Source organism: Hydractinia symbiolongicarpus, chromosome 7, assembly GCF_029227915.1.
Source record: "Hydractinia symbiolongicarpus strain clone_291-10 chromosome 7, HSymV2.1, whole genome shotgun sequence".
Classification (NCBI taxonomy): Eukaryota; Metazoa; Cnidaria; class Hydrozoa; order Anthoathecata; family Hydractiniidae; genus Hydractinia; species Hydractinia symbiolongicarpus.
In genome coordinates, this window is record NC_079881.1 from 10,226,913 (window position 1) to 10,236,842 (window position 9,930).

General features: G+C 48.0%; 30 non-coding genes across 30 annotated transcripts; 24 read left to right on the plus strand and 6 right to left on the minus strand.

Annotated features, from left to right (window-relative positions):
* Positions 1-361: 361 nt before the first annotated feature.
* Positions 362-434, plus strand: Trnav-aac (transfer RNA valine (anticodon AAC)). The gene has a single exon. It is a non-coding gene; the product is annotated as a tRNA-Val (tRNA).
* A 243-nt stretch (positions 435-677) lies between these two features.
* On the plus strand, positions 678-750 carry Trnam-cau (transfer RNA methionine (anticodon CAU)). Its single transcript has one exon. It is a non-coding gene; the product is annotated as a tRNA-Met (tRNA).
* Positions 751-978: 228 nt separating this feature from the next.
* Positions 979-1,051, plus strand: Trnav-uac (transfer RNA valine (anticodon UAC)). Its single transcript has one exon. It is a non-coding gene; the product is annotated as a tRNA-Val (tRNA).
* A 243-nt stretch (positions 1,052-1,294) lies between these two features.
* Trnam-cau (transfer RNA methionine (anticodon CAU)) lies at positions 1,295-1,367 on the plus strand. The gene has a single exon. It is a non-coding gene; the product is annotated as a tRNA-Met (tRNA).
* A 228-nt stretch (positions 1,368-1,595) lies between these two features.
* Positions 1,596-1,668, plus strand: Trnav-aac (transfer RNA valine (anticodon AAC)). Its single transcript has one exon. It is a non-coding gene; the product is annotated as a tRNA-Val (tRNA).
* A 544-nt stretch (positions 1,669-2,212) lies between these two features.
* Positions 2,213-2,285, plus strand: Trnav-aac (transfer RNA valine (anticodon AAC)). Its single transcript has one exon. It is a non-coding gene; the product is annotated as a tRNA-Val (tRNA).
* Positions 2,286-2,325: 40 nt separating this feature from the next.
* On the plus strand, positions 2,326-2,397 carry Trnaq-cug (transfer RNA glutamine (anticodon CUG)). The gene has a single exon. It is a non-coding gene; the product is annotated as a tRNA-Gln (tRNA).
* A 131-nt stretch (positions 2,398-2,528) lies between these two features.
* Trnam-cau (transfer RNA methionine (anticodon CAU)) lies at positions 2,529-2,601 on the plus strand. Its single transcript has one exon. It is a non-coding gene; the product is annotated as a tRNA-Met (tRNA).
* Positions 2,602-2,829: 228 nt separating this feature from the next.
* On the plus strand, positions 2,830-2,902 carry Trnav-uac (transfer RNA valine (anticodon UAC)). Its single transcript has one exon. It is a non-coding gene; the product is annotated as a tRNA-Val (tRNA).
* A 543-nt stretch (positions 2,903-3,445) lies between these two features.
* Positions 3,446-3,518, plus strand: Trnav-uac (transfer RNA valine (anticodon UAC)). The gene has a single exon. It is a non-coding gene; the product is annotated as a tRNA-Val (tRNA).
* A 243-nt stretch (positions 3,519-3,761) lies between these two features.
* Trnam-cau (transfer RNA methionine (anticodon CAU)) lies at positions 3,762-3,834 on the plus strand. Its single transcript has one exon. It is a non-coding gene; the product is annotated as a tRNA-Met (tRNA).
* A 228-nt stretch (positions 3,835-4,062) lies between these two features.
* Trnav-aac (transfer RNA valine (anticodon AAC)) lies at positions 4,063-4,135 on the plus strand. The gene has a single exon. It is a non-coding gene; the product is annotated as a tRNA-Val (tRNA).
* A 40-nt stretch (positions 4,136-4,175) lies between these two features.
* Positions 4,176-4,247, plus strand: Trnaq-cug (transfer RNA glutamine (anticodon CUG)). Its single transcript has one exon. It is a non-coding gene; the product is annotated as a tRNA-Gln (tRNA).
* Positions 4,248-4,514: 267 nt separating this feature from the next.
* Trnav-cac (transfer RNA valine (anticodon CAC)) lies at positions 4,515-4,587 on the minus strand. The gene has a single exon. It is a non-coding gene; the product is annotated as a tRNA-Val (tRNA).
* Positions 4,588-4,678: 91 nt separating this feature from the next.
* Trnav-aac (transfer RNA valine (anticodon AAC)) lies at positions 4,679-4,751 on the plus strand. Its single transcript has one exon. It is a non-coding gene; the product is annotated as a tRNA-Val (tRNA).
* Positions 4,752-4,791: 40 nt separating this feature from the next.
* Positions 4,792-4,863, plus strand: Trnaq-cug (transfer RNA glutamine (anticodon CUG)). The gene has a single exon. It is a non-coding gene; the product is annotated as a tRNA-Gln (tRNA).
* Positions 4,864-4,994: 131 nt separating this feature from the next.
* Trnam-cau (transfer RNA methionine (anticodon CAU)) lies at positions 4,995-5,067 on the plus strand. Its single transcript has one exon. It is a non-coding gene; the product is annotated as a tRNA-Met (tRNA).
* Positions 5,068-5,131: 64 nt separating this feature from the next.
* Trnav-cac (transfer RNA valine (anticodon CAC)) lies at positions 5,132-5,204 on the minus strand. The gene has a single exon. It is a non-coding gene; the product is annotated as a tRNA-Val (tRNA).
* A 544-nt stretch (positions 5,205-5,748) lies between these two features.
* Trnav-cac (transfer RNA valine (anticodon CAC)) lies at positions 5,749-5,821 on the minus strand. Its single transcript has one exon. It is a non-coding gene; the product is annotated as a tRNA-Val (tRNA).
* A 91-nt stretch (positions 5,822-5,912) lies between these two features.
* On the plus strand, positions 5,913-5,985 carry Trnav-aac (transfer RNA valine (anticodon AAC)). Its single transcript has one exon. It is a non-coding gene; the product is annotated as a tRNA-Val (tRNA).
* A 544-nt stretch (positions 5,986-6,529) lies between these two features.
* Trnav-aac (transfer RNA valine (anticodon AAC)) lies at positions 6,530-6,602 on the plus strand. The gene has a single exon. It is a non-coding gene; the product is annotated as a tRNA-Val (tRNA).
* Positions 6,603-6,982: 380 nt separating this feature from the next.
* Positions 6,983-7,055, minus strand: Trnav-cac (transfer RNA valine (anticodon CAC)). The gene has a single exon. It is a non-coding gene; the product is annotated as a tRNA-Val (tRNA).
* A 91-nt stretch (positions 7,056-7,146) lies between these two features.
* Trnav-aac (transfer RNA valine (anticodon AAC)) lies at positions 7,147-7,219 on the plus strand. Its single transcript has one exon. It is a non-coding gene; the product is annotated as a tRNA-Val (tRNA).
* Positions 7,220-7,461: 242 nt separating this feature from the next.
* Trnam-cau (transfer RNA methionine (anticodon CAU)) lies at positions 7,462-7,534 on the plus strand. The gene has a single exon. It is a non-coding gene; the product is annotated as a tRNA-Met (tRNA).
* A 569-nt stretch (positions 7,535-8,103) lies between these two features.
* Trnaq-cug (transfer RNA glutamine (anticodon CUG)) lies at positions 8,104-8,175 on the minus strand. The gene has a single exon. It is a non-coding gene; the product is annotated as a tRNA-Gln (tRNA).
* A 40-nt stretch (positions 8,176-8,215) lies between these two features.
* On the minus strand, positions 8,216-8,288 carry Trnav-aac (transfer RNA valine (anticodon AAC)). The gene has a single exon. It is a non-coding gene; the product is annotated as a tRNA-Val (tRNA).
* Positions 8,289-8,536: 248 nt separating this feature from the next.
* On the plus strand, positions 8,537-8,609 carry Trnav-aac (transfer RNA valine (anticodon AAC)). The gene has a single exon. It is a non-coding gene; the product is annotated as a tRNA-Val (tRNA).
* A 40-nt stretch (positions 8,610-8,649) lies between these two features.
* Trnaq-cug (transfer RNA glutamine (anticodon CUG)) lies at positions 8,650-8,721 on the plus strand. Its single transcript has one exon. It is a non-coding gene; the product is annotated as a tRNA-Gln (tRNA).
* Positions 8,722-9,153: 432 nt separating this feature from the next.
* Positions 9,154-9,226, plus strand: Trnav-aac (transfer RNA valine (anticodon AAC)). Its single transcript has one exon. It is a non-coding gene; the product is annotated as a tRNA-Val (tRNA).
* Positions 9,227-9,770: 544 nt separating this feature from the next.
* On the plus strand, positions 9,771-9,843 carry Trnav-aac (transfer RNA valine (anticodon AAC)). Its single transcript has one exon. It is a non-coding gene; the product is annotated as a tRNA-Val (tRNA).
* Positions 9,844-9,930: the final 87 nt, after the last annotated feature.

The window sequence follows — 9,930 nt, forward strand, 5'->3', positions numbered from 1 at the left end:
TTTGCAAGAAAACATTGTAATAACAACGTTCTTCTGAAATGAATCGGATTAGGGCACAGTGCCTTGTTAGCGCAGTAGGCAGCGCGTCAGTCTCATAATCTGAATGTCGTGAGTTCGATCCTCACACAGGGCAAGGCTTTTAAAAGCCGCAGTGAATCAAATGTTTGACGCCTATTACAAAACTAGCAACTCAACAATGATTCCGCCCGGGCTCGAACCGGGGACCTTGCGCGTGTGAAGCGCACGTGATAACTGCTACACTACGGAATCCAATGAATTTTGGAACCGATGACGAAGGAAAGCAATACAAGGCTAAAATAGCTAGAGAAAAAAGCAAAAACATGTCGCTTGTTAGTTGCCAGATTCCGTAGTGTAGTGGTTATCACGTGCGATTAACACGCGCAAGGTCCCCGGTTCGAGCCCGGGCGGAATCATTGATGTTTCCGCGAAGCGAACCTCGGAAGAGCCTCTGTAGGTTCCATGGTGTAATGGTTAGCACTCAGGACTCTGAATCCTGCGATCCGAGTTCAAGTCTTGGTGGAACCTGTGCCGTTAGTTGTGCCTCGGAAGCACCTATTGGGCGTTTGGAAGCAACGGCACTTGAAATATTTTAGTCAATTGCAAGAAGACATTGTAATAACAACGTTCTTCTGAAATGCATCGAATTAGGGCACAGTGCCTTGTTAGCGCAGTAGGCAGCGCGTCAGTCTCATAATCTGAAGGTCGTGAGTTCGATCCTCACACAGGGCAAGGCTTTTAAAAGCCGCAGTGAATCAAATGTTTGACGCCTATTACAAAACTAGCAACTCAACAATGATTCCGCCCGGGCTCGAACCGGGGACCTTGCGCGTATGAAGCGCACGTGATAACCGCTACACTACGGAATCCAATGAATTTTGGAACCTATGACGAAGGAAAGCAATACAAGGCTAAAATAGCTAGAGAAAAAAGCAAAAACATGTCGCTTGTTAGTTGCCAGATTCCGTAGTGTAGTGGTTATCACGTGCGCGTTACACGCGCAAGGTCCCCGGTTCGAGCCCGGGCGGAATCATTGATGTTTCCGCGAAGCGAACCTCGGAAGAGCCTCTGTAGGTTCCATGGTGTAATGGTTAGCACTCAGGACTCTGAATCCTGCTATCCGTGTTCAAGTCTCGGTGGAACCTGTGCCGTTAGTTGTGCCTCGGAAGCACCTATTGGGCGTTTGGAAGCAACGGCACTTCAAATATTTTAGTCATTTGCAAGAAGACATTGTAATAACAACGTTCTTCTGAAATGCATCGGATTAGGGCACAGTGCCTTGTTAGCGCAGTAGGCAGCGCGTCAGTCTCATAATCTGAAGGTCGTGAGTTCGATCCTCACACAGGGCATGGTTTTTAAAAGCCGCAGTGAATCAAATGTTTGACGCCTATTACAAAACTAGCAACTCAACAATGATTTCGCCCGGGCTCGAAACGGGGACCTTGCGCGTGTGAAGCGCACGTGATAACTGCTACACTACGGAATCCAATGAATTTTGGAACCTATGACGAAGAAAAGCAATACAAGGCTAAAATAGCTAGAGATAAAAGCAAAAACATGTCGCTTGTTAGTTGCCAGATTCCGTAGTGTAGTGGTTATCACGTACGCTTAACACGCGCAAGGTCCCCGGTTCGAGCCCGGGCGGAATCATTGATGTTTCCGCGAAGCGAACCTCGGAAGAGCCTCTGTAGGTTCCATGGTGTAATGGTTAGCACTCAGGACTCTGAATCCTGCGATCCGTGTTCAAGTCTCGGTGGAACCTGTGCCGTTAGTTGTGCCTCGGAAGCACCTATTGGGCGTTTGGAAGCAACGGCACGTCAAATATTTTAGTCATTTGCAAGAAAACATTGTAATAACAACGTTTTTCTGAAATGAATCGGATTAGGGCACAGTGCCTTGTTAGCGCAGTAGGCAGCGCGTCAGTCTCATAATCTGAATGTCGTGAGTTCGATCCTCACACAGGGCAAGGCTTTTAAAAGCCGCAGTGAATCAAATGTTTGACGCCTATTACAAAACTAGCAACTCAACAATGATTCCGCCCGGGCTCGAACCGGGGACTTTGCGCGTGTGAAGCGCACGTGATAACTGCTACACTACGGAATCCAATGAATTTTGAAACCGATGACGAAAGAAAGCAATACAAGGCTATAATAGCTAGAGAAAAAAACAAAAACATGTCGCTTGTTAGTTGCCAGATTCCATAGTGTAGTGGTTATCACGTGCGCTTAACACGCGCAAGGTCCCCGGTTCGAGCCCGGTCGGAATCATTGATGTTTCCGCGAAGCAAACCTCGGAAGAGCCTCTGTAGGTTCCATGGTGTAATGGTTAGCACTCAGGACTCTGAATCCTGCGATCCGAGTTCAAGTCTCGGTGGAACCTGTGCCGTTAGTTGTGCCTCGGAAGCACCTATTGGGCGTTTGGAAGCAACGGCACTTGAAATAATTTAGTCAATTGCAAGAAGACATTGCAATAACAACGTTCTTCTGAAATGCATCGGATTAGGGCACAGTGCCTTGTTAGCGCAGTAGGGAGCGCGTCAGTCTCATAATCTGAAGGTCGTGAGTTCGATCCTCACACAGGGCAAGGCTTCTAAAAGCCGCAGTGAATCAAATGTTTGACGCCTATTACATAACTAGCAACTCAACAATGATTCCGCCCGGGCTTGAACCGGGGACCTTGCGCGTATGAAGCGCACGTGATAACCGCTACACTACGGAATCCAATGAATTTTGGAACCTATGACGAAGGAAAGCAATACAAGGCTAAAATAGCTAGAGATAAAAGCAAAAACATGTCGCTTGTTAGTTGCCAGATTCCGTAGTGTAGTGGTTATCACGTGCGCTTTACACGCGCAAGGTCCCCGGTTCGAGCCCGGGCGGAATCATGGATGTTTCCCCGAAGCGAACCTCGGAAGAGCCTCTGTAGGTTCCATGGTGTAATGGTTAGCACTCAGAACTCTGAATCCTGCGATCGGAGTTCAAGTCTCGGTGGAACCTGTGCCGTTATTTGTGCCTCGGAAGCACCTATTGGGCGTTTGGAAGCAACGGCACTTCAAATATTTTAGTCATTTGCAAGAAAACATTGTAATAACAACGTTCTTCTGAAATGCATCGGATTAGGGCACAGTGCCTTGTTAGCGCAGTAGGGAGCGCGTCAGTCTCATAATCTGAAGGTCGTGAGTTCGATCCTCACACAGAGAAGGCTTTTAAAAGCCGCAGTGAATCAAATGTTTGACGCCTATTACAAAACTAGCAACTCAACAATGATTCCGCCCGGGCTCGAATCGGGGACCTTGCGCGTGTGAAGCGCACGTGATAACCGCTAGACTACGGTATCCAATGAATTTTGGAACCTATGACGAAGGAAAGCAATACAAGGCTAAAATAGCTAGAGAAAAAAGCAAAAACATGTCGCTTGTTAGTTGCCAGATTCCGTAGTGTAGTGGTTATCACGTGCGCTTTACACGCGCAAGGTCCCCGGTTCGAGCCCGGGCGGAATCATTGATGTTTCCGCGAAGCGAACCTCGGAAGAGCCTCTGTAGGTTCCATGGTGTAATGGTTAGCACTCAGGACTCTGAATCCTGCGATCCGAGTTCAAGTCTCAGTGGAACCTGTGCCGTTAGTTGTGCCTCGGAAGCACCTATTGGGCGTTTGCAAGCAACGGCACTTGAAATATTTTAGTCATTTGCATGAAGACATTGTAATAACAACGTTCTTTTGAAATGCATCGAATTAGGGCACAGTGCCTTGTTAGCGCAGTAGGCAGCGCGTCAGTCTCATAATCTGAAGGTCGTGAGTTCGATCCTCACACAGGGCAAGGCTTTTAAAAGCCGCAGTGAATCAAATGTTTGACACCTATTACAAAACTAGCAACTCAACAATGATTCCGCCCGGGCTCGAATCGGGGACCTTGCGCGTGTGAAGCGCCCGTGATAACCACTACACTAAGGAATCCAATGAATTTTGGAACCTATGACGAAGGAAAGCAATACAAGGCTAAAATAGCTAGAGAAAAAAGCAAAAACATGTCGCTTGTTAGTTTCCAGATTCCGTAGTGTAGTGGTTATCACGTGCGCTTAACACGCGCAAGGTCCCCGGTCCGAGCCCGGGCGGAATCATTGATGTTTCTGCGAAGCGAACCTCGGAGGAGCCTCTGTAGGTTCCATGGTGTAATGGTTAGCACTCAGGACTCTGAATCCTGCGATCCGAGTTCAAGTCTCGGTGGAACCTGTGCCGTTAGTTGTGCCTCGGAAGCACCTATTGGGCGTTTGGAAGCAACGGCACTTGAAATATTTTAGTCATTTCAAGAAGACATTGTAATAACAACGTTCTTCTGAAATGCATCGGATTAGGGCACAGTGCCTTGTTAGCGCAGTAGGCAGCGCGTCAGTCTCATAATCTAAAGGTCGTGAGTTCGATCCTCACACAGGGCAAGGCTTTTAAAAGCCGCAGTGAATCAAATGTTTGACGCCTATTACAAAACTAGCAACTCAACAATGATTCCGCCCGGGCTCGAACCGGGGACCTTGCGCGTGTGAAGCGCACGTGATAACCGCTACACTACGGAATCCAATGAATTTTGGAACCTATGACGAAGGAAAGCAATACAAGGCTAAAATAGCTAGAGAAAAAAGCAAAAACATGTCGCTTGTTAGTTGTCAGATTCCGTAGTGTAGTGGTTATCACGTGCGCTTAACACGCGCAAGGACCCCGGTTCGATCCCGGGCGGAATCATTGATGTTTCCGCGAAGCGAACCTCGGAAGAGCCTCTGTAGGTTCCATGGTGTAATGGTTAGCACTCAGGACTCTGAATCCTGCGATCCGAGTTCAAGTCTCGGTGGAACTTGTGCCGTTAGTTGTGCCTCGGAAGCACCTTTTGGGCGTTTGGAAGCAACGGCACTTGAAATATTTTAGTCATTTGCAAGAAGACATTGTAATAACAACGTTCTTCTGAAATGCATCGGATTAGGGCACAGTGCCTTGTTAGCGCAGTAGGCAGCGCGTCAGTCTCATAATCTGAAGGTCGTGAGTTCGATCCTCACACAGGGCAAGGCTTTTAGAAGCCGCAGTGAATCAATTGTTTGACGCCTATTACAAAACTAGCAACTCAACAATGATTCCGCCCGGGCTCGAACCGGGGACCTTGCGCGTGTGAAGCGCACGTGATAACCGCTACACTACGGAATCCAATGAATTTTGCAACCTATGACGAAGGAAAGCAATACAAGGCTAAAATAGCTAGAGAAAAAAGCAAAAACATGTCGCTTGTTAGTTGCCAGATTCCGTAGTGTATTGGTTATCACGTGCGCTTAACACGCCCAAGGTCCCCTGTTCGAGCCCGGGCGGAATCATTGATGTTTCCGCGAAGCGAACCTCGGAAGAGCCTCTGTAGGTTCCATGGTGTGATGGTTAGCACTCAGGACTCTGAATCCTGCGATCCGAGTTCAAGTCTCGGTGGAACCTGTGCCGTTAGTTGTGCCTCGGAAGCACCTATTGGGCGTTTGGAAGCAACGGCACTTCAAATATTTTAGTCATTTGCAAGAAGACATTGTAATAACAACGTTCTTCTGAAATGCATCGGATTAGGGCACAGTGCCTTGTTAGCGCAGTAAGCAGCGCGTCAGTCTCATAATCTGAAGGTCGTGAGTTCGATCCTCACACAGGGCAAGGCTTTTAAAAGCCGTAGTGAATCAAATGTTTGACGACTATTACAAAACTAGCAACTCAACAATGATTCCGCCCGGGCTCGAACCGGGGACCTTGCGCGTGTGAAGCGCACGTGATAACCGCTACACTACGGAATCCAATGAAATTTGGAACCTATGACGAAGGAAAGCAATACAAGGCTAAAATAGCTAGAGAAAAAAGCAAAAACATGTCGCTTTTTAGTTGCCAGATTCCGTAGTGTAGTGGTTATCACGTGCGCTTAACACGCGCAAGGTCCCCGGTTCGAGCCCGGGCGGAATCATTGATGTTTCCGCGAAGCGAACCTCGGAAGAGCCTCTGTAGGTTCCATAGTGTAATGGTTAGCACTCAGGACTCTGAATCCTGCGATCCCAGTTCAAGTCTCGGTGGAACCTGTGCCGTTAGTTGTGCCTCGGAAGCACCTATTGGGTGTTTGGAAGCAACGGCACTTGAAATATTTTAGTCATTTGCAAGAAGACATTGTAATAACAACGTTCTTCTGAAATGCATCGGATTAGGGCACAGTGCCTTGTTAGCGCAGAAGGCAGCGCGTCAGTCTCATAATCTGAAGGTCGTGAGTTCGATCCTCACACAGGGCAAGGCTTTTAAAAGCCGCAGTGAATCAAATGTTTGACGCCTATTACAAAACTAGCACCTCAACAATGATTCCGCCCGGGCTCGAACCGGGGACCTTGCGCGTGTGAAGTGCGCGTGATAACCGCTACACTGCGGAATTCAATGAGTTTTGAAACCTATGACGAAGGAAAGCAATACAAGGCTAAAATAGCTAGAGAAAAAAGCAAAAACATGTCGCTTGTTAGTTGCCAGATTCCGTAGTGTAGTGGTTATCACGTGCGCTTAACACGCGCAAGGTCCCCGGTTCGAGCCCGGGCAGAATCATTGATGTTTCCGCGAAGTGAACCTCGGAAGAGCCTTTTTAGGTTCCTTGGTGTAATGGTTAGCACTCAGGACTCTGAATCCTGCGATCCGAGTTCAAGTCTAGGTGGAACCTGTGCCGTTAGTTGTGCCTCGGAAGCACCTATTGGGCGTTTGGAAGCAACGGCACTTGAAATATTTTAGTCATTTGCATGAAGACATTGTAATAACAACGTTCTTCTGAAATGCATCGGATTAGGGCGAAGTGCCTTGTTAGCGCAGTAGGCAGCGCGTCAGTCTCATAATCTGAAGGTCGTGAGTTCGACCTTCACACAGGGCAAGGCTTTTAAAAGCCGCAGTGAATCAAATGTTTGACGCCTATTACAAAACTAGCAACTCAACAATGATTCCGCCCGGGCTCGAACCGGGGACCTTGCGCGTGTGAAGCGCACGTGATAACCGCTACACTACGGAATCCAATGATTTTTGGAACCTATGACAAAGGAAAGCAATACAAGGCTAAAATAGCTAGAGAAAAAAGCAAAAACATGTCGCTTGTTAGTTGCCAGATTCCGTAGTGTAGTGGTTATCACGTGCGCTTAACACGCGCAAGGTCCCCGGTTCGAGCCCGGGCGGAATCATTGATGATTCCGCGAAGCGAACCTCGGAAGAGCCTCTGTAGGTTCCTGGTGTAATGGTTAGCACTCAGGACTCTGAATCCTGCGATCCGAGTTCAAATCTCGGTGGAACCTGTGCCGTTAGTTCTGCCTCGGAAGCACCTATTGGGCGTTTGGAAGCAACGGCACTTGAAATATTTTAGTCATTTGCAAGAAGACATTGTAATAACAACGTTCTTCTGAAATGCATCGGATTAGGGCACAGTGCCTTGTTAGCGCAGTAGGCAGCGCGTCAGTCTCATAATCTGAAGGTCGTGAGTTCGATCCTCACACAGGGCAAGGCTTTTAAAAGCCGCAGTGAATCAAATGTTTGACGCCTATTAAAAAACTAGCCACTCAACAATGATTCCGCCCGGGCTTGAACCGGGGACCTTTCGCGTGTGAAGCGCACGTGATAACCGCTACACTACGGAATCTGGCAACTAACAAGCGACATGTTTGTGCTTTTATCTCTAGCTATTTTAGCCTTGTATTGCTTTCCGTCGTCATAGGTTCCAAAATTCATTGGATTCCGTAGTGTAGCAGTTATCACGTGCGCTTCACACGCGCAAGGTCCCCGTTTCGAGCCCGGGCGGAATCATTGTTGAGTTGCTAGTTTTGTAATAGGCGTCAAACATTTGATTCACTGCGGCTTTTAAAAGCCTTGCCCTGTGTGAGGATCAAACTCACGACCTTCACATTATGAGACTGACGTGCTGCCTACTGCGCTAACAAGGCACTGTGCCCTAATCCGGTGCATTTCAGAAGAACGTTGTTATTACAATGTCTTCTTGCAAATGACTAAAATATTTGAAGTGCCGTTGCTTCCAAACGCCCAATAGCTGCTTCCGAGGCACAAGTAAAGGCACAGGTTCCACCGAGACTTGAACTCGGATCGCAGGATTCAGAGTCCTGAGTGCTAACCATTACACCATGGAACCTACAGAGGCTCTTCCGAGGTTCGCTTCGCGGAAACATCAATGATTCCGCCCGGGCTCGAACCGGGGACCTTGCGCGTGTTAAGCGCACGTGATAACCACTACACTACGGAATCTGGCAACTAACAAGCGACATGTTTTTGCTTTTTTCTCTAGCTATTTTAGCCTTGTATTGCTTTCCTTCGTCATAGGTTCCAAAATTCATTGGATTCCGTAGTCTAGCGGTTATCACGTGCGCTTCACACGCGCAAGGTCCGCGATTCGAGCCCGGGCGGAATCATTGTTGAGTTGCTAGTTTTGTAAAGCAATACAAGGCTAAAATAGCTAGAGAAAAAAGCAAAAACATGTCGCTTGTTAGTTGCCAGATTCCGTAGTGTAGTGGTTATCACGTGCGCTTAACACGCGCAAGGTCCCCGGTTCGAGCCCGGGCGGAATCATTGATGTTTCCGCGAAGCGAACCTCGGAAGAGCCTCTGTAGGTTCCATGGTGTAATGGTTAGCACTCAGGACTCTGAATCCTGCGATCCGAGTTCAAGTCTCGGTGGAACCTGTGCCTTTACTTGTGCCTCGGAAGCAGCTATTGGGCGTTTGGAAGCAACGGCACTTCAAATATTTTAGTCATTTGCAAGAAGACATTGTAATAACAACGTTCTTCTGAAATGCACCGGATTAGGGCACAGTGCCTTGTTAGCGCAGTAGGCAGCACGTCAGTCTCATAATGTGAAGGTCGTGAGTTTGATCCTCACACAGGGCAAGGCTTTTAAAAGCCGCAGTGACTCAAATGTTTGACGCCTATTACAAAACTAGCAACTCAACAATGATTCCGCCCGGGCTCGAAACGGGGACCTTGCGCGTGTGAAGCGCACGTGATAACTGCTACACTACGGAATCCAATGAATTTTGGAACCTATGACGACGGAAAGCAATACAAGGCTAAAATAGCTAGAGATAAAAGCAAAAACATGTCGCTTGTTAGTTGCCGGATTCCGTAGTGTAGTGGTTATCACGTGCGCTTAACACGCGCAAGGTCCCCGGTTCGAGCCCGGGCGGAATCATTGATGTTTCCGCGAAGCGAACCTCGGAAGAGCCTCTGTAGGTTCCATGGTGTAATGGTTAGCACTCAGGACTCTGAATCCTGCGATCCGAGTTCAAGTCTCAGTGGAACCTGTGCCGTTAGTTGTGCCTCGGATGCACCTATTGGGCGTTTGGAAGCAACGGCACGTCAAATATTTTAGTCATTTGCAAGAAAACATTGTAATAACAACGTTCTTCTGAAATGCATCGGATTAGGGCACAGTGCCTTGTTAGCGCAGTAGGCAGCGCGTCAGTGTCATAATCTGAAGGTCGTGAGTTCAATCCTCACACAGGGCAAGGCTTTTAAAAGCCGCAGTGAATCAAATGTTTGACGCCTATTACAAAACTAGCAACTCAACAATGATTCCGCCCGGGCTCGAACCGGGGACCTTGCGCGTGTGAAGCGCACGTGATAACTGCTACACTACAGAATCCAATGAATTTTGGAACCCATGACGAAGGAAAGCAATACAAGGCTAAAATAGCTAGAGAAAAAAGCAAAAACATGTCGCTTGTTAGTTGCCAGACTCCGTAGTGTAGTGGTTATCACGTGCGCTTAACACGCGCAAGGTCCCCGGTTCGAGCCCGGGCGGAATCATTGATGTTTCCGCGAAGCGAACCTCGGAAGAGCCTCTGTAGGTTCCATGGTGTAATGGTTAGCACTCAGGACTCTGAATCCTGCAAT